This window comes from Callithrix jacchus, chromosome 4 (assembly GCF_049354715.1).
Source record: "Callithrix jacchus isolate 240 chromosome 4, calJac240_pri, whole genome shotgun sequence".
NCBI lineage: Eukaryota > Metazoa > Chordata > Mammalia > Primates > Cebidae > Callithrix > Callithrix jacchus.
Window position 1 is genome coordinate 41,136,388 of NC_133505.1, and position 26,425 is coordinate 41,162,812.

The 26,425-nt window shown below is 37.7% G+C and overlaps 1 long non-coding RNA gene and 1 pseudogene across 1 annotated transcript in view; both read right to left on the reverse strand.

The window, feature by feature from the left end:
- The window catches only part of LOC103792383 (uncharacterized), a 39,775-nt gene that overhangs the window by 10,004 nt on the left and 3,346 nt on the right, over positions 1-26,425 (reverse strand). The window contains exons 2-3 of the long non-coding RNA XR_013534786.1: positions 17,732-17,839; positions 16,991-17,112 (exon numbers count right to left, since the gene is read on the reverse strand). This is a non-coding gene — a long non-coding RNA (uncharacterized LOC103792383). The remainder of the gene's footprint in view (positions 1-16,990; positions 17,113-17,731; positions 17,840-26,425) is intronic.
- Positions 14,427-15,313, reverse strand: LOC144582324 (protein phosphatase inhibitor 2-like; annotated as a pseudogene).

The window sequence follows — 26,425 nt, forward strand, 5'->3', positions numbered from 1 at the left end:
GCATATATTCACGGCACCCACTCCACCCAGCACCTCACACCTGTGATTTTTACTGGCTGCCCATCAGATTTGAACACCCTTAGAGTACTGCAAAATTTCCCTACATGATGAGTCCTGCCTCCCTAAAGTAGAAACCAGAAAGCCCGCTTCCCCTAGCCTTCTTTGAAGCTAAAGCACCAAAGTTCCACCAATTAAATTCGTCCACCTAAGACTTCAGTCACAAAGGGAGCCACAGGAGGAAACCGTGTCAGTGGGACGGGGTGCGTTTTACTCTATTTCTCCAGCAAAGGTGACAGAAGAAGCAACTGTCTTTTGGAGAAGTAGTGTTCTTTTTTTTTTTTTTTTTTTTTTTTTTAAGTGAAGTCTCTAGAACAGAAGTGGTTTAGGAGGTGTCTTCAGCAGTGGCCGCAGCAATGTCCAGGTCCTAACAACAGAACAAACAGCAGCGCCTAGAAGCCGTGGGCAGCAGCAGTGGTGTGGCTGATCAGACCTGCTCTCTCTGTGGTCTGGGCCTTTATACACATGTGCCTCTCATCCGTAGTTCCAGCATTTCCACTCTAAAAGCCTAGTTCTGAGAGAAATGTCTTTGGTAGACCTTTCAAAGTTTTATCAAACTCAACGACGGAACTAGGAAGAATACAAGAGCCTTCAAAGAGTATTTGAAAAGCAGAGCTGTATCTCTCTGTGAGGAAATAATTTCTAGCTAAGGTACTAGCGGACAATAAAATCAGAACCTTGGTGTGATCTTCTTTACCAGATAAAAGAGAAAGCCACCATCCCTCATCAGCTCTCTGCAGGGTAACCTCTAATGGCACACGGCAAACACTCAGGTTTTAATCAGGCAGGATTATGAGCAAAGGTTCAAGTATGATATTAAATAATCAAGCATGTAGAATTTTGCCTTGTTCGTAATTTTGAAACACTTTTCCTACACAATTTCTGATCTTAAGGGGCAGAATTAACCAAAAAAAACTTTTCAGAAATGCCCTAATTCAGTCCACTAATTTTGTCGTCTCTATTTGGCCTGTTTTAGGGTTAAGACATAAAGAGTCGCTTGTCGTGTAGTTAGCAAAACAAAAGTCTGATGCTATGAAGGCTCTACAGTTCACCTCTGTCTGGACTGGCTTAGCCCATACGATCCCAATTATAACTACTTCTATCATGACCTAGCAATAATAGTATTTTCCCTCATCAACTCGTTTATTCTGAAAACTCTCCCTCAGGAGAAGTCACCAGCTAAGGATTTTGCTTGCAACGCCTGTAACTGTGGATTAAATATCATTTTGTCCAAGATGCCCAAAGTTTGCCAGTGATTCGGACTTGTCAGAAGTAGCATCATTTGCTACCTGTCAGGTGGGGACTCAATAAGCTATGAGCTCCTGTCCTAGGAGAACTTTATAGACTCTGTTTCCACCTGTGAACTGCAATCCTTGCTCTTTAATAATCTAATACCCAATTTAATGAAGTTTTCCATTAAACATAACATCTCTGCCATAACCGTGATTCCAGATTTACAGATAGGACTATTGAACCATTGCACATTTAATACGTGGCTACAAAAACATAAAGTGATCCATAAAAGCACCTAGCATAGTTTGCAGAAAATAACTATATATCAGATTTTCTATAGAATCATCATATATTTTACGAGTGATCCTGTCTATAAAAATGCTTGGTTCTGTATAGATGTATGAGAGCAAATTTTCACTCAATGTTATTTCACAAAGGATTGTTGAGATTTTTCTAAGCTTAAAATATTGTAAAAGTTCCAGGATTCCAGTCAATAAAATTATCATCCTCAATTTCTCCCAATTATCTTGTAATCTATATTAAGATTTACTGTAGTTTATTTTTCCTGAATTCTGAGATTCCTTGGGAACAAGATACCCTTCAAAGAACATTTAGTTTAATTTTCTACAAGCATAGGCTAAAATGGAGGAGTGTAGATAAATAAACCAAGAAGAAATAAAATGTTTTCTTATATATTTATCATAAAATAGAACATTGTTTCCAAAGGACAGGACAGGCTTATCAGAAAAAAAAATAGAAAATTCAAATCAATATTCTAAAATAAATCATCATAATTAAACATTGGTTTACAACTTTACTCAGTCTCATTTCTTGTTTCATTGATCTGGGGATATGGGGTTAGCAGACTACATTGATGAAGGCATCTGCTTCTGTACTAAAACAGTTCTATGAATGCTAACTTTTCAGTACCCTGGCATAATCTGACCCAGGGTGGCAACATCAGCCTAAGCTAGCATATTTGTTCTTGCAATTCTATTTTCCACAATATCAAGAGTCAAGAATACCTGGTAGAGGCCAGCTGGAGTTGCTCATGCCTGTAATCCCAGCACTTTGGGAGGCTGAGGTGGGCAAATCACTTGAGGTCAGAAGTTTGAGACCAGCCTGGCCAACATGGTGAAATCCCATCTCCACTAAAAATACAAAAATTAGCTAGTTGTGGTGGCGTGCACCAATAGTCCCAGCTACTCAGGAGACTGAGGCAGGAGAATCACTTGAACTCAAAAGGCAGAGGTTGCATTGAGCCAAGATCTCACCACTGCACTCCAGCCAGGACAACAGAGTAAGACTCCACCTCAAAAAAAAAAAAAAAAAAAAAAAAGTAGAATCATTTTCACAGAGCCTCTGAGGTTGTCCTGTTGTTTCTCTCAAAAGACCCAACTTTTGATGAGTAGCTTATTGCAGAGGCCTTCAGACAAGCATGAGGAAAAAGCAGAAACCATCTGTTCATGGCAAGGCCAGATGGCTCTGCTTATTACAGTGACCAACAATATCAGAATAGAAAAGCAGGATCTTCCATGTCACTATTGCACAAGGACTAACAGACATTAATCCAAAGATGTGAACACACTTTAGACAGTGAGGGCATTGACAACTTTCCATGGTCTTCTTTCTAATCTACCCTTTAAAGTGTATATTAGGATTCCTACAAATCAACAGAAGTATTTTAAACCCAGAAGCAAAATCTTCTTCAAAACAAATGTATTAACATTCACCATGCCAGACTTGGAGTATGAACAAAAGCATGCTTTCACCCGTACTGAAACCTATGATATGTGCCGTCTCTAAAACACATATCAGTAATATTTTTAACCTGGACAAAACTAATCTAAAAAAGATTGAGCTGCTGTTTTTAATTTGTCAGCTTTTACCACATTATGGGTTTGAGGCACAGGGTAGCTCTTTTGATAGTACAGTGTTAATTTAAAATATGTAAATCATGCCAAGCAGTTCTAATTACTTTTAGTTTACAGTAGGCGAAGGAAGATGAAAGATTAAGCATTTGGCGCCACCTTGTGGCCAAATGGGTAGTGGCTGTCTCGTGAGAAAAAAACATTTGGGGGAATGAATGCAAAATAGCTAGACAGTATTCTGAATTCGGGGTATGAGGTTTGAGTATGGCAACAACAAAAAATAATTTCCAGAGAAACTGGTCACTGAAGTGCACAGGTACCTGAGAGTGAGCATTGTTTTAGCTTTGGTATTTCAATAACCAGAGTGACAATAAAACATTTGAAAACAAACATAAAGAAGGTAACAATTATAAGAAACTCGGTGTCTCAGAAGCAAATGGTTTTTTGTTGTTCTGTGTTTTTAAACTAATTTAAAAACTTGATGCTATCAGCACAAAGCACTAAAAATGATCAAGATACTAAGTGAGAGCATTCTGGTAAGAAACCCCTGCTAGCTGGGCAGATTACACTAAAGGGAAAGAAAAGCTTTTCCTATTCTTTAACTGTAGCCTGTATATTCCAAGATCAATTTTTAATTATAAATCTTCTCCTTTTTTGCTTATTAATTCAAATTCATCATTATGTGTGTTTTGAACATACAGAAATATACATATAGTTGAATGACAATTTTATTTACAACTTTCAACTTTATATGTTCTGACAATCAGTCCCACGTGGAGAAAAGAAAAAATAAAAAATAAAACATAATTTTTAAAAAGGTTTAAACTTTAGTTTTAAAATGTACTTAATCTTATCAACACAATACATGAATGTGTATATCCACACTGAATTTACCACCTTAATTTGAGTTTTGCAAAAATTAAATATGGACAAACATATATACATAGAAAGCCACTTAGTGACTTAATACTTTTTCTCTCTATGATATACTTAAGAATTTGTTTACATAATGAAAAGTCACTTATTAATTAACTCAATGAAAATTAGTCCAAAGTAACAAAATCATTTCAGATCACAAAACAACATTATCACTACTGATAATAGGAGTTTTTCAAAGAGATAAAATTTTAAAATTTTTACATAGAATACAAGTGAAGTAACTAAGTCAAATGATTTGCAATATTTTTCTGAAATTCACAAGAGCCAATCGCTTAAAAATATAAAAGCATCTCTTGTAACATTTAAATAAACACGTTTTCATTTAAGTTCGGTTCCCACAAACCATTGATACACTCATTGACACAGTGAATAAGTTTAGTGATGGGAAACAAATCCTTTTTGTTAGGTCATTTCTAATACTCCGCCTTCCACCAAATAAAGAGGACCTATTCAAGTTGTCAGGTATTACATCATTCAAAATAATTTTGGGGAGGAGGCCAAGGAGGAGGATTGCTTGAGGTCAGGAGTTCAAGACCAGCCTTGTGCAACATAATGAGACCCTGTCTCTATTAATAATAATAATAATAATAATAAAATTAGTCAGGCATAGTGGGATGTACCTGTAGTCCTAGATACTTGAAAGGCTGAAGCAGGAGGATCACTTGAGCCCAGGAGTTCAAGGTTACAGTGAGCTATGATCACACCACTACACTCCATCTTGGGTGATGGGGCCAGCTAAACACCACAGAAAAAACTGACTCCACCCCCACCAGCTAAGGTCAAATGAGGAGCCTAGGCTTTCATCTTCACCAGACAGTAATAAGGAGCCCAACACTTCAACACACACCAGGATGGTGTCAGAGAGAGTGAGCAGGGAGTCAGGATGTTCATGCCCTCTTGGTGAAAATGTGCTCCCTTCCCCTAGCCCCTGAAATGTCAGTGGAAACCTAGACTTCCATCCCCCACCCAATAGTAATGAAGCATCTCTTTCCCTTCCCTCTAGAGTAGTATCAGACAATGCCTAATGGAGAGTCAGGATTTTCTTTTTTTTTTTTTTTTTTTAGGGCATTTTTATTTTTTTTTATTGCATTTTAGGTTTTGGGGTACATGTGAAGAACATGCAAGATTGTTGCACAGGTACACACATGGCAGTGTGATATGCTGCCTTCCTCCCCATCACCTATAACTGGCATTTCTCCCCATGCTATCCCTCCCCAACTCCCCACTCCCCACTGTCCCTCCCCATCTCACCCCCGACAGACCCCAGTGTGTGATGCTCCCCTCCCTGTGTTCATGTGTTATCATTGTTCAACACCCACCTATGAGTGAGAACATGCAGTGTTTGATTTTCTGTTCTTGTGTCAGTTTGCGAAGAATGATGGTTTCATATCCCTACAAAGGACATGAACTCATCGTTTTTGATTGCTGCATAATATTCCATGGTGTATATGTGCCACATTTTCCTTGTCCAGTCTATCATCGATGGGCATTTGGGTTGTTGGTTCCAGGTCCTTGCTATTGTAAACAGTGCTGCAATGAACATTTGTGTGCATGTGTCCTTATAGTAGAACGATTTATAATCCTCTGGATATATACCCAGTAATGGGATTGCTGGGTCAAATGGAATTTCTATTTCTAGGTCCTTGAGGAATCGCCACACTGTCTTCCATAATGGTTGAACTAATTTACACTCCCACCAACAGTGTAAAAGTGTTCCTATTTCTCCACATCCTCTCCAGCATCTGTTGTCTCCAGATTTTTTAATGATCGCCATTCTAACTGGCATGAGATGGTATCTCAATGTAGTTTTGATTTGCATTTCTCTGATGACCAGTGATGATGAGCATTTTTTCATATGTTTGTTGGTCTCATGTATGTCTTCTTTTGTAAAGTGTCTTCATATCCTTCACCCACTTTTGAATAGGCTTGTTTGTTTTTTTCTTGTAAATCTGTTTTAGTTCTTTGTAAATTCTGGATATTAGCCCTTTGTCAAATGGGTAGATTGCAAAATTTTTTTCCCATTCTATTGGTTGCCAATTCACTCTGACTGTTTCTTTTGCTGTGCAGAAGCTGTGGAGTTTGATTAGGTCCCATTTGTTTATTTTGGCTTTTGTTGCCAGTGCTTTTGGTGTTTTGGTCATGAAATCCTTGCCTATGCCTATGTCCTGTATTGTTTTGCCTAGATTTTCTTCTAGGGTTTTTATGGTGTAGAGTCTTATGTTTAAGTCTTTAATCCATCTGGAGTTAATTTTAGTGTAAGCTGTCAGGAAGGGGTCCAGTTTCTGCTTTCTGCACATGGCTAGCCAGTTTTCCCAACACTATTTATTAAACAGGGACTCCTTTCCCCATTGCTCATTTTTGTCAGGTTTGTCAAAGATCAGATGGTTGTAGATGTGTGGCATTGCCTCCGAGACCTCTGTTCTGTTCCATTGGTCTATATCTCTGTTTTGGTATCAGTACCATGCTGTTTTGGTTACTATAGCCTTGTAGTATAGTTTGAAGTCCAGTAGTGTGATGCCTCCTACTTTGTTCTTTTTGCTTAGAATTTACTTGGCTAGGCGGGCTCTCTTTTGCTTCCATATGAAGTTTAAGCTGTTTTTTTCCAGTTCTATGAAGAAGGTCATTTGTAGCTTGATGGGGATAGCATTGAATCTGTAAATCACTTTGGGCAGTATGGCCATTTTCATGATATTGTTCCAATTGAGTAATAATGAGGACCTATCTAAGGTGTCAATGAAGGCAGAGTGAGAGACCTGGACTTCTACCCCTACCTGGCATGATGAAGTTCACCCACCTACCTGCTGGTGTGATGTTAAAAGAAGCCAGCTGAAACAGTTTAAATAAGACCAATAGCCTTAGAACATAATGCCCAAAATGTCCAAGTTTCAACTGAAAATGATTTGTCATTTCAGGAACCAGGGATATCTCAAACTGAATTTTAAAAAGACAATAAAAAGATGCCAAAACTGAAAGAAAAGGCTTTTAAATGAGGATTTTAAAGCCACCATCATTAAAATGCTTTGACAAGCAATTAAAACTTTAAAGAATGAAAAAAATATGATGTCCAATTTGGTGTTTTAAAAAGAAGAAGAAGAAGAAAAGAGCAGAAACGAGAAACATACGATATTTCAGCATTAAAATAGGAAAAAAAGGAAGAAAATGTGAAAATTTTAGAACTGAAAATTACAATAGCCAAAATAACAAGTACAATAAATAAGGTCGACAGCAGGAGACAACAGAGGAAAGAATTAGCTACCCTGAAGAAAGAACAGTAGCAATTACCCAATCTGAAAGGAAAGAGAGAGAGAGAGAGAGAGAGAGAGAGAGAGAGAGAGAGAGAGAGAGAGAGAGAAAAGAAAGAAAGAAAGAGAGAGAGAGAGAGAGAGAGAGAGAAAGAAAGAGAGAAAGAAAGAAAGAAAGAAAGAAAGAAAGAAAGAAAAGAAAAACTTGTAATACTGTGTCATATGTTTATAAACATATACAGAGAAAATATTACAGGTAATTATAAATGAGGGAGGGTAAACAAACATAAAGGAAAAGAAGTGTCAATGCATCACTCAGACTGCATTGATTAATGACAATAGACAAGTTATGTAAATATAATGTAATACTTAGAACAACCACTAAAACAGCTAAACAAAGTGGTACACACACATAACTATAGATAAATAAAATAGAATTTTAAACTTGTTTAGAAAGCAATGAAAAAGAAAACAAAGAAATGAAAAACAGAAAGAATAAACAGAAAACAAAAAATAAAATGTCAGACTTAACCCTGGACATAACAATATTATATAAAAAATAAATGGCCTAAATACATCAATTATAAGAGACAGAGCTTGGCAGAGTGGTTTTAAAATATGACTCGATTACTTGCTGTTTATGATAAACTTACCTCAAATATAATAGCATAGGCAGTTTGTAAGTTAAAGGATAGAAAAACATATAACATCCAAAAACTAATAAAGAAAGAAAGGGTGGCTATATCAATGTCAAATAAATTCAGAACAAAGAAAACTATTAGAAATGAATAAGGACACTGTATAATGATAAAAGGGTCAATCTACCAAAAAGACACAGCAATCTTAAATATGTATGCACCAAACAACAGGGCTGCAAATTACATAAAACAGAAGCTGATAGAACTGAAAATAGGCAAATCAACAATGATAGTTGAAGACTTCAATAGTTTTCTCTCAACAATTGATCAGACAAAAATTCAGAAAAAATATAGAATTAAACAACATCACCCAATAAGATCTAATCATTTATAGAACACGCCATCCAACAACAGAAGATACATTCTTTTTTTTTTTTTTTTTTTTTCTTTGCTCTTAGTAGATTCCATGAGATTTTCTCCCCTGCCTTTTAAGTTCAGGGGTACATGTGCAGGTCTATTACATTGGTAAACTTGTGTCATAGGGGTTTGTTATACAGATTATTTCATCATCCAGGTATTAGGTCTAGTAGTCATTAGTTATTTTTCCTGATCCTCTGCCTCCTCTCAACCTTTACCCTCCAATAGTCCCCAGTATGTGTTTTTCCTGTCAATGTGTCCATGTGTCCCACCATTTAGCCCCCACTTGTAAGTGAGAACATGCAGTATTTGGTTTTCTGTTCCGCATTGGTTTTCTAAGGATGATGGCCTCCAGCTCCATCCATGTCCCTACAAAGGATGGGATCTCATTCTTTTTAAGGCTACATAGTATTCCATGGCAGAATATACTTTTTTTTTTTGAGACAGAGTTTCACCCTTATTGCCCAGACTGGAGTGCAGTGTCACCATTTCAGCTCACTGCAACATCCACCTCCAGGTTCAAGCAATTCTCCTAACTCAGCCTCCCAAGTAGCTGAGATTATAGCCACACGCCATCATGCCCAGCTAATTTTTGTATTTTTAGTAGAGACAAGGTTTCACAATGTTGATCAGGCTGGTCTTGAACTCAAGACCTAAGGTGATACACATGCCTCAGCCTCCCAAAGTGCTGGGATTACAGGTGTGACCCTCCGGGCCCAGCCAGAATACACATTTTTTAAGTGACCAGAGGATATATGCCAAGATAGACCATATCTAAGACAATAAAACAAACACCAACAAATTTTTGTAATAAAATCATACAGAAAGTGTTCTCCTACCACAGTGGAACCAAACCAGAAATCAACAACAGGAAAATCTCTAAACATTTGGAGACAAAACAACACACTTAGAATACACGGGTCAAGGAGGAGGTCTCAAAGAAATTTTTCAAGAATACACACAATAAACACAACTAAACAAAAATGAAAATACCATATCAGTATTTGTGGGATACAGTTATAGTAGTTATGATGAGTAAATTTATTTTAAGTTCCAGGGTACATGTGCCGGATGTGCAGGTTTGTTACATAGGTAAATGTGTGCCATGGTGGTTTGCTGCACATATCAACTCATCACCTAGATCTTAAGCCAAATATGCATTAGCTATTTTCCTAATGCTCTTCCTGCCCCCACCCCCACCCCAGACAGACCCCAGTGTGTGTTCTTCCCCTCCCTGTGTCCATGTGTTCTCATTGTTCAGCTCCCACCTATTAGTGAAAACTTGTGGTGTTGGTTTTCTGTTCCTACATTAGTTTGATGGGGATAATGACTTCCGGCTCCATCCATGCCCCTGCAAAGAACATTATTTCATTCCTTTTAATGGCTGTACAGCATTACATAGTGTATATGTACATTTTCTTTATCCAGTCTATCATTGATGGGCAGGTGGGTTGATTCCATGTCTTTGTTATTGTGAATAGTGCTGTAATGAACATATGCATGCATGTACCTTTATAATAGAATGATTTGTATTCCTTTAGGTATATACCCAGTAATGGGATTGCTGGGTCAAATGGATTTTCTGGTTCTAGATCTTTGAGGAGTTGCCACACTGTCTTCCACAATGGTTGAACTAATTTACATTCCACCAACAGTGTAATAGTGTTTCTATTTCTCTGCAAACTTGTCAGCATCAGTTGTTTCTTGAGTTTTTAATAATCGCCATTCTGACTGTCGTGAGATGGCATTTCATTGTGGTTTTGATTTGCATTTGAGAAGTAAACTTAAAGCACTAACTGTATACATTGGAAAAGAGGAAAAGTCTCAAACCAATAGTCTATGCTCTCACCTCAAGAATTAAAAAAAAAAAACAGCAAAATAAAAAGCAAGCAGAACAATGAAACTGAAAACAGAACAACAAAAGCAAAAACAAAAACAAAAAATCAATGAAGCAAACAGCTGGCTCTTTGAAAGATTAATAAAACTGGCAAACCACTAGCAAGACTCACAAAGAGAAAAAGAACACAGAAGATAGAAATTACCAACATCAGAAATGAAGTCCGGAGATCATCAAAGATTCTGTAGACATCAAAAGGATAATAAAAGAATTCTATGAATAATTCTACATACATAAATTTGACATTCAAATTAAATAAATCTTTTCTCAAAAAATATAAAGTGCCACAACTCACTAATTCTAAAATAATTCAAAAATTTCTACACCTATAAAGAAATTGAATTCATAATTTTAAAACTCACAACAAAGAAATATTTAGGGACAAATAGTTTCAACAAAGAATTCTACCAAAGACTGAAAGAAGAATTAACACCAATTAACCATCTCTTCAAGAAAACAGAAGCAGAGGAAGCATTTCCCAGTTTATTTTATAAGGCTAGAATTACCCCTATTTCAAAACCAAACAATGACAATGGGAAGAAAACTGTAGACCAACATTCCTCAACATTCCTCATGATGCAGCCATCTTAACAAAATATTGGCAAATAGAATTTAGCAATATATAAACAGAATTATATAAAACAACCACGAGAGTTATCTCAGGGATGCAAAGCTGGTTGGATATTCATAAATGATCAATGTAATCCATCATATTACAGGCTGAAGAGGAACATTTACTTGTTAATATCAATTGATGAAGAAAAAGTATTTAACCTACTTTAACACCCATTCATAATTTTTTAAATCTCAGAAATATAGGAATAGAGGAGATCTTTTTTTACTTGATAAAGATCATCAACAAAAATCCCATGGCTAACATACTTGATTGTGAAAGATCGAATAGTTTCTACCTAAAATCAGGAACAAGACAAGAATGTCCACTCTCACCACTCTCATTCACAGTGTTGGAAGCTCTAGACGGTGCAATAGGCATGAAGAAAGAAATTAAAGGCATACAGATTGTGAAGGAAGAAATAAACAGTTCCCATTTGTAATGACATGATTGTTTATGTAGAAAAATCACAAGGAATGTACAGAAAAGCTTCCAGGATATTTGATTTCAGCAAATTAATAGAATACAAGATAAACCAGTATGAATTGTATTTCTACATACTCACAATGAACAGGTGATACCAAAAGTATGAATATGTTATTTACAATTATTCAAAGACATGAAACACTTATGTGTAAATCTAACAAAATGTGCAAGACTTGTATGCTAAAAACTATGTAGTGCCAATGAACAATATCAAAGATCTATGTAGTCTCTATCTACATGGAGAGAAATACTGTTCATGGATTGGAAGATTCAACAAAGTAAATATGTCAATTCTCCCCAAAAACTGATATACAAATTCACACAATTCCTACCAAAATCTCTGCAAGATTTCTTGATTATAGGCAGGATTATTCTAAAGTTTACATGGAAAGGCGAAGGAACTAGGATATCTAAAACATTCTTCTTTGTATTATTTTATTATAGTATGTGTAGTGTATACTAACATAAAGAAAAAAATATAAACAAAATGAAAGTCATAGGGAAAATGGCATCTTGCTTTAATCTTCAGCTTAAAGTTACCCTTAACAATCCATTTATATCATTATGTCAAATTTTAGTCATCCCTGCAGAATTTTAGACAAATGAAAATGGACAAGGTAACACCAAAGAGTTAAGCACAGAAAGTGATATTGATTTAAAAGTTGAAAGTAAAATCTGCCTTCGCTAGAAATAAACATTCAGATCTGTCTCTAGAGGAAAATCTAACTTGAATCATAATGGTTCATATTTTGACTAGTTCATACCATATCAATTAGCAACTTATGACTTGAAAAGACTTTTTCTCAGCTGCACTTGACTACCTAAAATCCCACTGAGCATGCTGTTCGGCATGTCTTATGCCTCTGAAATCATCATCTACTTTCTAAAAACCAGAAAATGAGTCTGCTTGTGATTTAAATTTCAAAAAATAGTTTGTAGAAAACACAAAAAGAATCAACTGTTTAAAGTCTTACCCTTTTCTTCATTCTACAATAGCTACTTCTACCAAAAAAAAAAAAAAAAAAAAAAAAGGAGTATGTGAATACTTTCTAGGAACTCAAAAATGAGGAAACCAAAATCAGAGAGTGCATGAATATATGTGCACACATATGTACAGACTTAATCAATCTCTCTCTCTCTCTCTGTCTCTCTATTTTGAGATGCAGTCTCACTCTGTCGCCCAGACTAGAGTGCAATGACAAGGTCTTGGTTCACTGCAACCTCCACCTCCCAGGTTCAAGCAATTCTCCTTCCTCAGCCTCCCAAATAGCTGGGATTACAGGCACTCACCACCACGCCAGGCTAACTTTTGTCTTTTTAGTAGAGATGGGATTTCACCTTGTTGGCCAGCTGGTCTCAAACTCCTGACCTCGTGATCTGCCTGCCTCAGCCTCCTAAAGTGTTGAGATTACGGGCGTGAGCTACTGCACCCAACCTGTACAGACTTAATCTCTACATCCCTCAAAACAGATTTAAACAGGTAATCCCAACATTCTAAATTCAGAAAGCAAAAAAAAAAAAAAAGTTTTTTTCTAAATCAGTGGTATTACTAGCTGAAATGTTTAGTAGATACTTTACCTATAGTTCAGCAGTACTTTGTATCCCATTTAAGAAATCAAAATAATAAGCACATTCTTCTAACAGCAAAGAATTCCCCACTTTTTATTTATTTTGACCTACTGATATTTCCATTAACTTGCACATGAAAGATAAACTGTTCAATAAAAGCCTTCATATATATATAATATACAGACATTATTTTAGAAGTCTGTTCATATAACAGATTATTTTGGTACTAACAAAAATTGTATACAATTCATATGGCTAGAAATGAGCCACCACTAAACTAAGATACACAGGGCTTTCCTGAACTTCATTTCAGGAAAAATTCCAAGTAATTCTTACTGTGTTAGAAGAATAAGGTACATTTGTCATAGTATACATTATCATATTCCCTTAAAGCAGTGACTATTTAAAGTTTTTGAACTAAACAATGTCCATGCTTGCTTCTGTCTGTACATTCAGCAATAACCGTATCATGGGTTACATACAATTCTCTCTTCATGCCAAAAAAAAAAATAAAACCTCAAAAAACAAAACATAAAAACCCTCAAAAAACAAAAAAGAAAACCCTCAGTCAGTTGTTTTCTTAAGTGTAATTAAGACAAACTAATAATAGCAATTTAATTAGCAAGCTGTAAATCAGAGAAGTATAGAAATTCAGCAGTTAAACTGTATTTCCCACCTATTACTGCTGTTACTCAATCTATTTTCTTCATGTATTAGAAGAATTGACAGGCATAAAGAGTTCCTAATGTTGTGACAATCTTAATAATCCTTTAAAAGGTAAAACATTGTGTGCATATGTGTGGAAAAGGGTCGGAAATAAAAGCAGAAGGTTAAGACAGGTATTTAAAGGGAGTGCTGAGATAAACTACATTAGAATGTTTATTTTTTTAAAAAACTGCTCTGAAGTCTGCTCAGTGTATCAAAAACATTTAAAAAAAAAAGCAGACATTAGTGCAAGTTTAACTTTATAATACGTAGGGAGGAAAAAAGGCTAGTTTTGATGAGAAAAAGTTCAGACCTTTCCTTGTAAATACAAAGAAACTCAACAGGAATTTTAAAGGTAGTGGCCAGAAAATGCAACTGACTTAGAATCCTTTTCAATGAAACAGACAAATCAAATTGAAGGCAAGTGGTAAAATACTATTCAGCATGAATATTTTTCAGTCTACATATCCTGTTGTTCAATTGGCTTTTGATTTAAAACAACAACAAATCAAGAAACTTTATAAGAGCTACCACCATATTTAGAGTGATGAAAATAAATTAGTTCCCCCCCAAAGATATTGCTTAACCTCTAATACACAAAACTATACACGATCTTATACAAATTCGCCAGTGTTTTTACAAAAGTAGTGCAGTTTTGGACTGATGATATTACACTGTATTTGTGGTAAAGTGCTAGGCACAAGAATATATATATCTCAACCAGGCATTTTCAGTCTAGTCAGCCTCTAAGGTCATCATTTAATTCTTGGCAATGTATAATAACTGGTATCATTTTGGTGCTTAAGTCATGAATTGTGGGGAAGAAGAAGCAATAGATTATAGCAACAGGGTTTATATCTAACAAACAACTGCAGTGTTGAACAAATCTCTCCTATGAACTTCGTGGTTTGTTTTGCTGTTGGTCACTTGCAGTAGAACCTTGATTTGATTCTTCCATATTCAGGCTTTCTCCACCCGGAGTCTCTAACATTGCTTCATCTTCATCATCAACATATAGTTCTTTTGAAATTAATTGTCTAGCTAGTTTGATATTGAGTCCTTCACTGTAGTGAATCTTCCTTTGCATTTCAAATTGTCGCTTTTTTCTCTCCTTCTTCAGGTGAGAGGTCACTATCCTCTCCACGGCCTTCTTGTTCCTGAATCCGATATTTTGGCTCCAAGCCTTCAGCAGCAGCTAATTTCTTAGCTAAGATACTTGGTGCCATGGCGTCAGTGGCTTCTGTATCACTGCACGCATCTTCATCATCACCCAACATACTGTGGTAAGGAGTGCTTGGTTCATCTATTTTCATTAAACCATTGTCTTTGCTGGATGATACGTCGCCAGGATGTTCATTTCATCCCACTTCTGGGATTTTGTGCTCAGTTCCTCGTCGACACAACCGCAGCCTGTTCGGTAGATGCCACCATAGAGGAAGTCGTAGAGGTTTTGTTCTTCAGGATCCCATTGATGGGCGGGTGCGAGGCCATCCAGGCTGCCATTGCCGGGCGCTCAGGCTGTCAACTCAGGGTAGCCGCTTGGCGTGGGGTCCGCGAAGAGAAGGGTCAGCACTGGCAGAGGGCTGCAGGCAGCTGCGGAGCCCCCTCAGGGCGAAAGTGGCCACCTGCTGCCTCTGACACGGCTACTCGGCTACTGGAGCGTTCTGGGGGCTCCTTGGGCACCCTTAGACCCAGCACTTCACTTGCTCGCGGGAGGACGCCGACCTAGAGCTCCAGGGCGGGAGCAACGCCTATGCCTAAAACATTCTTGAAAAAGAAGGATAACGTGATTGAACATCAGCCTGCCCTATTTCAAGTCTTGTTATATAGCTACAGTAATCATGACTATGACTATGGCAGAGGAATGGGCACACAAATCAGTGGAACAAAATTGAGAACCCAGAAAAAGATCCACAGTCTGCTCAAATGATTTTTGAAAAAGGTGCAAAAGGAAGTCAGTGGAAGAAAAATGGCCTTTTTAACAAATGGTGAATTGAACAATGGTGACATGGAAAAACTGGGCATCTACAGGCAAGACTGTAAAATAAAAATGAACCTTGACGTAAGTCTCACACCTTATGCACAAGTTAATTCAAAGTGAATTGGATTGTTTGAGTCCAGGAGTTCAAGACCAGCCCGGGTAAGATAGCAAGACCCTGTCTATAAAAAAATAAATAAATAAACAATGAAAAATTAGCTTGGTGTGGTTGCTCCTGCCTGTAGTTCCAGCTAATTGGGATGCTGCAGCAGGAGAATTGCTTGAGCCCAGGAGTTTGAGGCTGCCATGGACTGTGATAGCATCACTGTACTCTAACCTGGGCAACAGAGCAAGACTGTCTCAAAAAAAAAAAAATTGTCAGAGAAATGCAAGACCTTAACCTTTACCATATACAATTAATCAATTAATTAAAATAAATAAACAAAATGGATTAGGGAGTAAATGTAATGCATAAAACTACTAAAAGTTTTCAAAAAAGGAGAAAATCTTTGAGATACAAGACTGGGCAAAGAATTGTTAAGTTTCACATCAAAATCATTATCTATAAAAGGAAAAACTGATAAATTAGACTTCATCAAAAGGTAAAACTGTTGTTCTGTGAAGATCTGGTAAGAGAATGAAAAAATTAGCTACACAGAAGGACAAAATATTTGCAAACCATATATTGAACAAAGGACTAGTATCTAGAATATATAAAGAATTCTCAAAACTCAACCAAAAAAACACTAAACAATTCAATTAGAAAATAGGCAAAAGACTGAGGGTGATATTTCACTAAGGAGGCTATAAAGATGGCAAATTAGCACATGAAAAGTTGTTCAACATCACTGACCATTAGGGAAATGCAAACTAAAACCACAATGAGATATCACTCCACACCTATCAGGATGGCTAAAATAAAAATAGTGACAATGCTAAATGCTGACAAGGAAGAGGAGATACTGGATCACTCATAATTTCTAGTGGGAATGTAAAATGCTATAGCCACTCTGGAAAATGATTTGGCGGTTTCTTATAAACAAAACAAAACAAAACCAACAACAGCAACAATAACAAAACCCGAGAACTAAGCATACTACTATTAGCCTGCCCAGCAACTGCACTCTTGGGTATTTAGCCCCGAGAAATGAAAAGTGGTACACACAAACACACGCACACACAATGCCTTCACACAAAACCTTGTATGAAAATCTTTGTCTACTTACTCATTCTAGTAAAAAATAACCCAGATATCCTTTAACAGGGAAGTGGTTAAACCAACTATTGTACATTTATACCATGAAATACCACTCAGCAATAAAAGAGAGTAATTGAGACACACAACCTGGATCAATCTCCAGAGAGTTCTACTGAGTGAAAAATGCCAATCCCAAAAGGTTACATACTGCAGTCAGCTGTGATCGTGTCACTTCACTCCAGCCTGAGCAACAGAGCAAGACCCCGTCTCTAAAGACAAAGAAACAAAGACGGATTATCGAGTAAACATAAAGTGTAAAATAAAACTAATAAAATTTTAGAAAATTAGGAGAAAATCTTTGAGATGTCAGGCTAGGCAAAAAATTCTTAGGCTTGACATCAAAAGCACAATCCATTTGTATTAACAAGCTTGAAATGACAAAAGTACACAAATAGAGAAAAATAATTCATGGTTGCCAGTGGTTAAAGAAGTGGTGGGGATTGGAAGGAGGTGAACTTACCATAAAAGGGAAAGGTAAGGGATACTGGGAGTGACAGAAATACTGTCTTGACTGTAATATTGACATTAATACAAATGTCAATATCCTGGTTGCAATATTGTACTGAAGTGTTATAAGATGTTCCCATTGGGGAAGCTGGATAAAGGGTAAAAGGTTCTGTCTGTATTATTTATTACAACTGCATGTCACTCTCTAATTAGCTCAAAATAAAAAGTTTAATTTAAAAAACATGTATGAGGGTGTGCATACTTTTTCAAAATATATTTAGGAAGTTCATGAGTGGAAAGTTTGAGTGAATATAAATTATATCTGGAATTCTGGTTTGCAAATTAGCCTGGGAAATGTAGCCTGACTCAGGTGTGACTCACCTGTTCTCAGCTCTGCTGTTGCTCACTGCTAACATTGAAGCCAGGTATCTCTTGAGTTGCAGGGCAACCAAGATCCCATGATCCAATGTTGCTCTCACTCACCTTGGCCTTTGAGAGAGAAAAGGAAAATAGTTGGAGAAGGAGGATTTTCCCTTTGCCCCATATTCCTTTGTTACAGGCTGAACTGTGTCCCCCTATCAATTCATAATGCTGAGGTCCGAAATCCAGTACCTCAGAATGTGACTTTTTTTTGGAGTTAGAGTTTTAAAGTGATAATTAAGTTAAAATGAGGTTATGAAAGTAAGTCCTAACATAGCTAGTATCCATATAAGAAGAGATTAGGACATTCATACACAGGGAGCAGTCCATACGAAGATGCAGGGAGAAGACAGTCATCCACTAGCCAAGGAGAGAGGCCTCAGAAGAAACCAACCCTGCCGACACCTTGAGTTCACATTTCTAGCCTCCAGAGCCATGAGGCAATAAGTTTATTTGTTTAAGCCATTCAGTCTGTGGTATTTCTTATGGTAGCCCTAGCAAACTAATACACCCTGCTATATTTGGACCTAGGCCTGTCCTTCTTAAGGGAATGTGAAAATAAGACTTGTTAAGGTTGGTTGGTTGGCTGGTTTTTTGAGATGGAGTTTCACTCTTGTTGCCTAGGCTGTCATGCAATGGTGTGATCTCAGCTCACCACAACCTCTACCTCCCAGGTTCAAGCAATTCTCCTGCCTCAGCCTCCTGAGTAGCTGGGATTACGTGCATGCGCCACTATGCCCAGCTAATTTTTTACATTTTTAGTAGACATGGGGTTTCTCCATGTATGAAGCAGGAACGGCAAGGAACAAACCTCTCCAACACTGAATTGAGGAAGAAAGTGGCTTTTTATTTGGCCAGGAGCTGTGGGGGGTGCTACAGCCTCATTCGCTGAGCTCCCCAAGCTGCAGCTTCTCTCCCCTTTTATAGGCTTACAATGCTAAAGGGGAAACTGAGGTGGAACTATGTCATTGTCCATTTGCTGGACATCTCACCTTACCATCTTTTGGCTTTATTGATTTGCTAATTCATATGCAGCGCGTGCGGGAACGGCAGGGGAGGCGGCTTACAGAGACAAGGTAAAGCCAACAAGCTGTTTGTTGACAGAGGTGTTTCCAGGAGGGATCCTGGTCCGTGGAGACGTGGAGATGTGGGGGCATGAACAGTGCCGGGCTCCAGCCGGCAGGGATAACATTCATTTGCAGCTCTTTCAAGTTAACAGATAGCAGAGATGCTGGAACTAAAAAGGGAGTTATTTTCCTAGCTCTTTGGAATTTTATTTTGTTTTTTCCCTTCTTCACCCTCCTTCCCATCTGGGAGTGGGGGAGGAGGTGAAATAGGAGAAAGTGAGGGGGTCTCCCTTCTCAGTAGAGATGGGGTTTCTTCATGTTGGTCAGGTTAGTCTCAAACTCCTGACCTGAGGTGATCCACCCACCTCAGCCTTCCAATGTGCTGGTATTACAGGCGTGAGCCACTGCGCCTCGCTGCTGTTAAGGTTTAACAAGACTTTATGAAGGCTTGGGCAAAATTGGAAGAAAAAAAAAGACAATAGAAAATTCTTCAATTCTGATCACAGATATTATAGATCTAAGAGATCACAGGCTCCAGCCCATCTAAGGGTTCTCCATCTAGAAACAGACCTGGTATGGCTGATACTACTAATACTTGCCACATTCCTTGGGCCATACCACTGCAGGGCACACTGGCTGGACATCCGCATGCTTTCTGAAGTCTTCATCGAAGCCAAGAAGGGCCATTCTGCCCAACTCACAGAAGACTAGAAGGGCCGAAGAGTTCACATGTCAGGCAGCAGTCTTCAGTCAGTGATCAATGGGAATTGATATACAATTGCCCAACTGCCGCCTTCCGTGCTGGGTTAACTCTGAAGCATGTGCTTTCCCAGAATTTCCCCAGGGGATTAAGTTCCAGTCACTCACCTTTTGTTGGCTGTTTTCCCTTCCCCATCTAACTTTCACTCAGCTGCTATTGAAGTTTCATGTACCTCCAAAATAAATTACTTTCACTCATGTCCTTATGTCAGGGACTGCTTCTGGAATAAACCAACCGAAGACACTCCTGGCTGGCTTCTAATTTGCTTCACAGCAGTAAAGGTCAACTTTCCTCTGCATGTCCCAAGAGAAAACCTAGCCATGACCTCATCATGGTCCTTGGATCCCCAGAACCCTGTCTCTCGTGAAACCCTGATCCTTTCCTTTCCTCCTCAAGATCTTTCCTTACCCAGCATGTATAACCATCCATTCTATTGCGTACTAAGCAAAGAGAGTTTAGAAACTGTGAGAAATATTTTTATTTTGTTCAATTTTTTAATATTTCATAGACCAGAAACAGCACACACTCTCTTTGATCCCACCCTTGTATGCCCAAAATATCTGAGGTGAAGGAATCACTGACCCTCTGTCACACAGTTTAACTGGATTACAGAGTGCAAAGCCCCAAACCAGTTCCTGACGCTCTTTCTTTCTTCAGCGTGTGGATTCCTATCACTTCCACGGCAGGAAAATTGGCTCTAACATTATCCAGAGTCCTTCCCAAATCTATTATTTATGGCACAAGTGCTGATTTCAGATATCTAATAATCTAAGGTTTTTCATCTCCAAAGACCTTTATTTCATTTTGCCTCTGTCATGGTTTTCTATTTTATTTTATTTATTTGTTTTTGGGAAAGGATCTCACTCTTTCACCCAGGCTGGAGTACAGTGACCCGAGCATGGCTCACTGTATCCCCAACCTCTTGTGCCCAAGCCATCCTCCTGCCTCAGCCTGCTGAGTAGCTGAAACCATAAGTGAGCAAGCGAGTGCCACCATGCCTGGCTAATTTTTTTTTAAGAGACTGAGTCTCATCATGTTGTCCAGGTTGGTGTTGAACTCCTGGGTTCAAGCAATCTTCCTGCCTCAGCCTCCCAAATGGTTAAAGGCGTGTAACCATCACCCCTGACCTACCATGGTTTTCCAATGTAAAATTTTAAATGAAAAATCTTAATCTTTTGGTCATTGCTGTCTTGCCGTAGTTTCCCACAGCATGAGGGGAAATGCGTTATCTTCCTCTATTGTAGAAAGACACCTGAGGAAAACAACCTTTGGTTGCTTTCTCAGGATTGCTCCTGCCATATACCTGGAATGTGTAAAAGCACACGAAATATCCTAGCATAACACAAACCACACAGTTACCTTGGGACCTAGAATAGAATAAGGAAGAGGGAGAGACAAAGGAAACCTTTTACTCCATACCCTTCTGTATGGTTCGAACCTTTCATAATAAGAGTGAATCCAGACATTTGCTGTGAAATTTTCTAATTTAGACTAAATGATTAGAAGAAACAGAACTTAAATGAATGTCCACTAGGGGGTGGTAGAGAATCACAAGCCATACCACAGTCTGAAACTGAAGGGCAAAAGTGAATAGTCAAGCTCAGAATCACATGCTGCTGCCCATTTGTAGTTATAAATCTTTATTAACTAGTTCAGTGTGAGATCTAATTTCTTCATAAATGCCAAAAAATATATAATATGCTATTTTGAGCAACGCTTTTCAGATTATGTTCTCATACAGCCTTTTACAGCCCTTTACAGCTTTTCTGTAAACTGGCCTGAGATGTACCAGTAATGAAAAATTGAATGACAGGGTTCCATTGGGGTCCGAATCAACACACTAACTGATTTAGGAGATTAGAAGATAGATAGATAGATAGATAGATAGATAGATAGATAGATAGATAGATAGATAGATATAGATAGATACACACACACACACACTCCTCTCCTTGAGTCCCCCTGGGTAAGCTGAGGCATGAGTACTCTGAAGGAATACCAACCATGAGTGAGCTGCAACATCCGTACTTAACCTGCAAACTTGACATTTTCTGTACTATAGAGAGAGAAATGAATTCCAAACTGAATTCCCTCCTTAACCTCCAGCATGCCTGGCCACTCTGCGTAAATGGCACTATGCCTCTGCCCAGTTTCCTATCCCATCCCCAATTGAATCCTATCTCTGACCTGGTCAATAGGTGTAAGACCCAGATATTCTTACCTGGGAAATGCTATTTCTTTTTTCCAGAGGCCAGAGGTGGTTTCTAGTAACCATCTGTATCATTTTGCAGGGGCTTCTTAAAATGGGTGGCCAGACTCACCTCACTGTGCCTAGGTGCCAATATGGCCTCTCAGCTTTATTCTCCTTGCAATCCAAAATCTGCCAGAACTGGACAGGTGTTTTATCCTTGAATTAAACCCTGGTTCATGATGTTTGCTTCTCACCCTCCCACCAGCTGTGCCTTATTTTTCTTTCATTCTAACTATTACAGAAAAGACAAGTCAGACGACTGCATTGCTGGGCAGTTCCAAGTAAACTGTGTTGGGAATCCTTGGTATTTTAACAACGGCTTCCTGCTGCCCTTGTGACTAATGGGCAACACAGGCCTGTTTATGAGTTCAAGTCTCTGTCCTGGGTCACTTAATTTTAATTGTTCTGTTATTTCATTTCAATCCTGGTATTTTTCTCACTGTTCATTTTCAATTTGGTGTCCAACCTATTCCTGTGAGCTTTCCTCCATTCCTAAACCAAGCACGCCCTGGCTTGCTCACTTTCCCACTTGGACACTCTGGATCCCAGCCAGAGGCAGCCCTTACCATTTGGCCCCTCCCTCGGTGCCCTTGGGCCTCTTTGGCTCCTAACTGCTCTTGCTGAAGGTCTTCCTTTTTACTCCATGATCTCCATGGCTGAGGTTGCTTCATTACTTCCGGAGGGAAATCTTGCTGCTTTCTGTAAACATTATTTTGTCATGGCATATTTATGTGGAAACCGTGCCATTTCTTTTCCTGCTTATTCTGAATTAATTAAGCATTCCTGGACCAGATATTAGTGGAAGACTTCTGTTGTATGGGGGCGGGATGATGGGGTAGTGAGAGAAGACATGGGCAATAGTAACCTTCCAGGTTTTACAGCTGAAGGACTCATCCTTTATTGCTACCACAGTGAACTTTATCTTAAAATATGCCGCATCTATGTCTCTTCCAACTTTGGGAATCTAACCTATTTCAGCAAGGACCTACCACAGTGTTAGAGCTCCATGCATTCCAGAGGGATCCTTTGTGATCTGCCACCTTGAAAACTCCAAAACAATGTCTGCTCCCCCAATATCTGAGCCTTCTTCTGCTTCCCCTAGCATCTGGGCCTCACTGTAGCTCAGGCCAACTGCCAGCAGCTCCAACCTAGCCTGGCTTCTACTCTCAGAGAGAGCATATTTTTGGCCCTTTCCAAGGTCCCTCACCACTAGTTCCCTCCACACTTCATCTGTTGCCACAGCAACATTTTGGCTTCCTGTGCCCAGTTCTGCTGCTCTCCGTTGCTTTAAGCACAAATGACATGCAATTTGGGATGTAATCATACTTTTTGTTTCCTAGTTTCACTAAAAATGAAGTTCTTGAGTGCTTTTCTTTTTCATTCTCTTTGCTGTACTATATAGAGAGAAATGAATTCTGAACTGAATTCCCTCCATATTCCTAGCAAAAACATAACTCCCTTGAATTGCAATTTTGATTTCCTTTTCAACCCAAAAATTAGTGAGATGTTTCTAAGTTTCCAAGTGGATGCTTTCTTGTTAGCATTGTTTTGGTGGGGTTTTGTTTTTGTGGGTTTTTTAAAATTTTATTTTAGTTTCGTTTTTCTATGTATGTATTTTATAGAGAGAATATAGACTGTGTAGTTTCTAATTTCTACTATTTAATTTTACTTTGTGATTTAATGCCTTATATTTGGAAAAATATGTATTCACTATTTGTTGAGTATACAATTTTATAAATATTTGATAACTTAAGACCACTATTTGCTTTAGTAAAATATATTTATATTGTTTTAAAATTTAATATGACAGTTTAAAGTATGCTAAAAGCTCTTAAATGTGTCAATTTATCCTTCCTAACAAAGCACATTTTTTCCCTAAATTTTGAAGACTTGTTTAGGATATAAAGACTTATAACTTACGGGCAGTTGGTGAACTGTACATTTTAGCATAATAAAGTATCCTTCTGTGACACTGAAAAATGTCTTCATCATTTATTCTACTTTGTTCAGTGTTAATATTTGCAATGGTTTGAATATGTCCCCAAAAAGCATATGTTGGAAATGTAATCTTCAATGCGACAGTGTTAGGAGGTGAGGCCTAATGAGAGGTGTTTAGGTCACAAGGACTCCACCTCATAAATGAATTAATGCCAATTTCAAAAAGGCTAAAAGCCTGTGAATTCAAATTCTTGTACTTGGGCTCTCTCCTCTCTCACTCTTTCTCTCTCCCTCCTTCTGTGCTCTTTTTATCCCTCTTGCCTTCCACCATAGTATGAGACAGCCAAAAGATTTTTGCAAGAGGCAGGCTCTCAACCTTGGACTGCCTAGCCTCTAGGACTGTAATAAATCAATCTCTGTTCTTTATAAATTATCCAGTCTTGAATATTGTTATAGCAGCACCAAATGGAGTCAATCAGTATTTCTAAGTTTTCTTAGCATTTGCCTGAGTTTATCATTGTCCACTGGTTTATTTTAATCACTTTGGTGTCATTTTGTTTTACATGCTTTTAGTTTTTGTTTTTTGTTTTTGTTTTGAGACAGGGTCTCATTCTGCCGCTTACGCTGGAGTGCAGTGGTGCGACTATGGCTCACTGCAACCTCAACCTTCCAGGCTCAAGTGATCCTTGCATCTCAGTTTCCTGAGCAGCTGGGACTACAGGCATGCACAACCACACCCAGCTAATTTTTTTATTTTTGTAGAGACAGGGTCTCATTATATTACCCAGGCTGATCTCAAACTCCTGGGGTCAAGTGATCCTCCCTTCTTGGCCTCCCAAAGTGCCGGGATTACAGGTATGAGCCATTGCCACCAGCACTTTTTGAATAGCAAATAACAGCTAAGGTAGATACACACACACACACACACACACACACACCCCTTTACTGAGCAGCAGAAAAATTTAGATTTAATGCAATGATATAAATGGGGACTACAAATGCATATATATCTGGATTATTTCTGCCATATTTTTATATTTTTGTATGTACCATGCTTTTTCACTTTTTATTCTTCTGTCTCAATAATTTAATCAAATTGTCTTTGTTACATCTATCCCTGTACAAATGATTTCTTATACATCTTTCTCCTTTTCTTATTTCTCATGAATCTGGTTTTTGAAATTTTTTTTACAAATAAATAATGCATATCATGCATATCTTCAAGAATTTTAAACATCCATTTTTTCCTGCCAGTCACATGAAGGAATGGAACATTACCCTTAACATTAAAATTTCCTGTGTTTGTCTTCCCTTAGAATCTCCCTTCCTCTCTGCAAAATGCAACTATTATTCCACATTTGGAGTTGATAATTATCTTGCTTTTCACTCATCATAGTAAATATTGTCTTTGCTTCTGACAACAAATTAACATAATAATTAATATCATAATGTATTTTTGTTATTTGTTTGCTTCATTCAATAATGTGATTTTAAGAATTATGTAAGTTAATTATTGTATCTGTCTGTATTCCACTGATTTCAATGTTGCAAAGAAATCCACATTATACCAAAATTTGTGTATCAGTTTACCTGCAAATGGACACTGGGTTGTTTTTAGCTTTTTGCAATTACAAAAAAATGCTCTCATGACTTTTCCTGCACATTGCTCTTGGTGCCTTATTCAATAATTTCCCTAAGGTGCATATATACCTAAGAGTAGAGCAGCTATGCTTTAAGATATACTTAGCTTCAACTCTACAAAATACCAACTTTTTTCCCAAGTAGATTATTTCAGTTTGAAGTCCACCATCAGAGTCTGAGTTCCCCTCACTCTGTATCCTCACTGATTTTTGATAATGTTAGACTTTTCAATGTTTGTCTACTTAGGGATTTTAAAATGTTATTTCAAGGGCTGTTCTAATTCACAATCCTCTGACAACCATTGTGAGTGAGCTCACCTTTTGAATATTTACTGGTCATTTATATATCCCTTTTTGTGAACTGCCCTTTCACATCTTTTGATCATTTTCCTATGGGGCTATTTTTAGATGTTCTGGATATTGATCCTATATAAATTATGTGTGGTACAAATAAAGTAAGTTTCTGGCTTTTTTTTTTTCTTTAGAGTCTATTTTGATAAACAAAAGTTTCGAATTTTAATGTGGTCAAATTCATTTATCTTTTTATATTTTTAAAATTTGTATGTGTGCGCCTTTTTAATAAATATTTTTCTGCCTTTGAGTCAAACAAATATTTCTTCCACATTTTCACTTAAAAAGTTTTACAGTTTTGCCTTCAGTAAGTCTTCAGTTCATCTGAAGTTTATTATGCATGGTGTATATATATCCATTAATCTAGTGTCATACATTCAAACTTATTGAATTATACATCCTTTACCCACTGGTCTTTAATAACCATTCTTCATATACAAGGGGTCCTGACACACTTTCCATTCTATTCTATTGGCCCAGTTGTCTTCTCCCCCCACCACCAATAATAGCACATGGTCTTAAATCCAGTGGTGCATATAATATCTTCTGATGTAGTCAGGAAATTCCCCAACTTCCTCTTTATTTTCAATGGTATTTTGGCTCTTGTTGAACTTGTGCTCCTTCATTTCATTTTAAATCATTATGTCT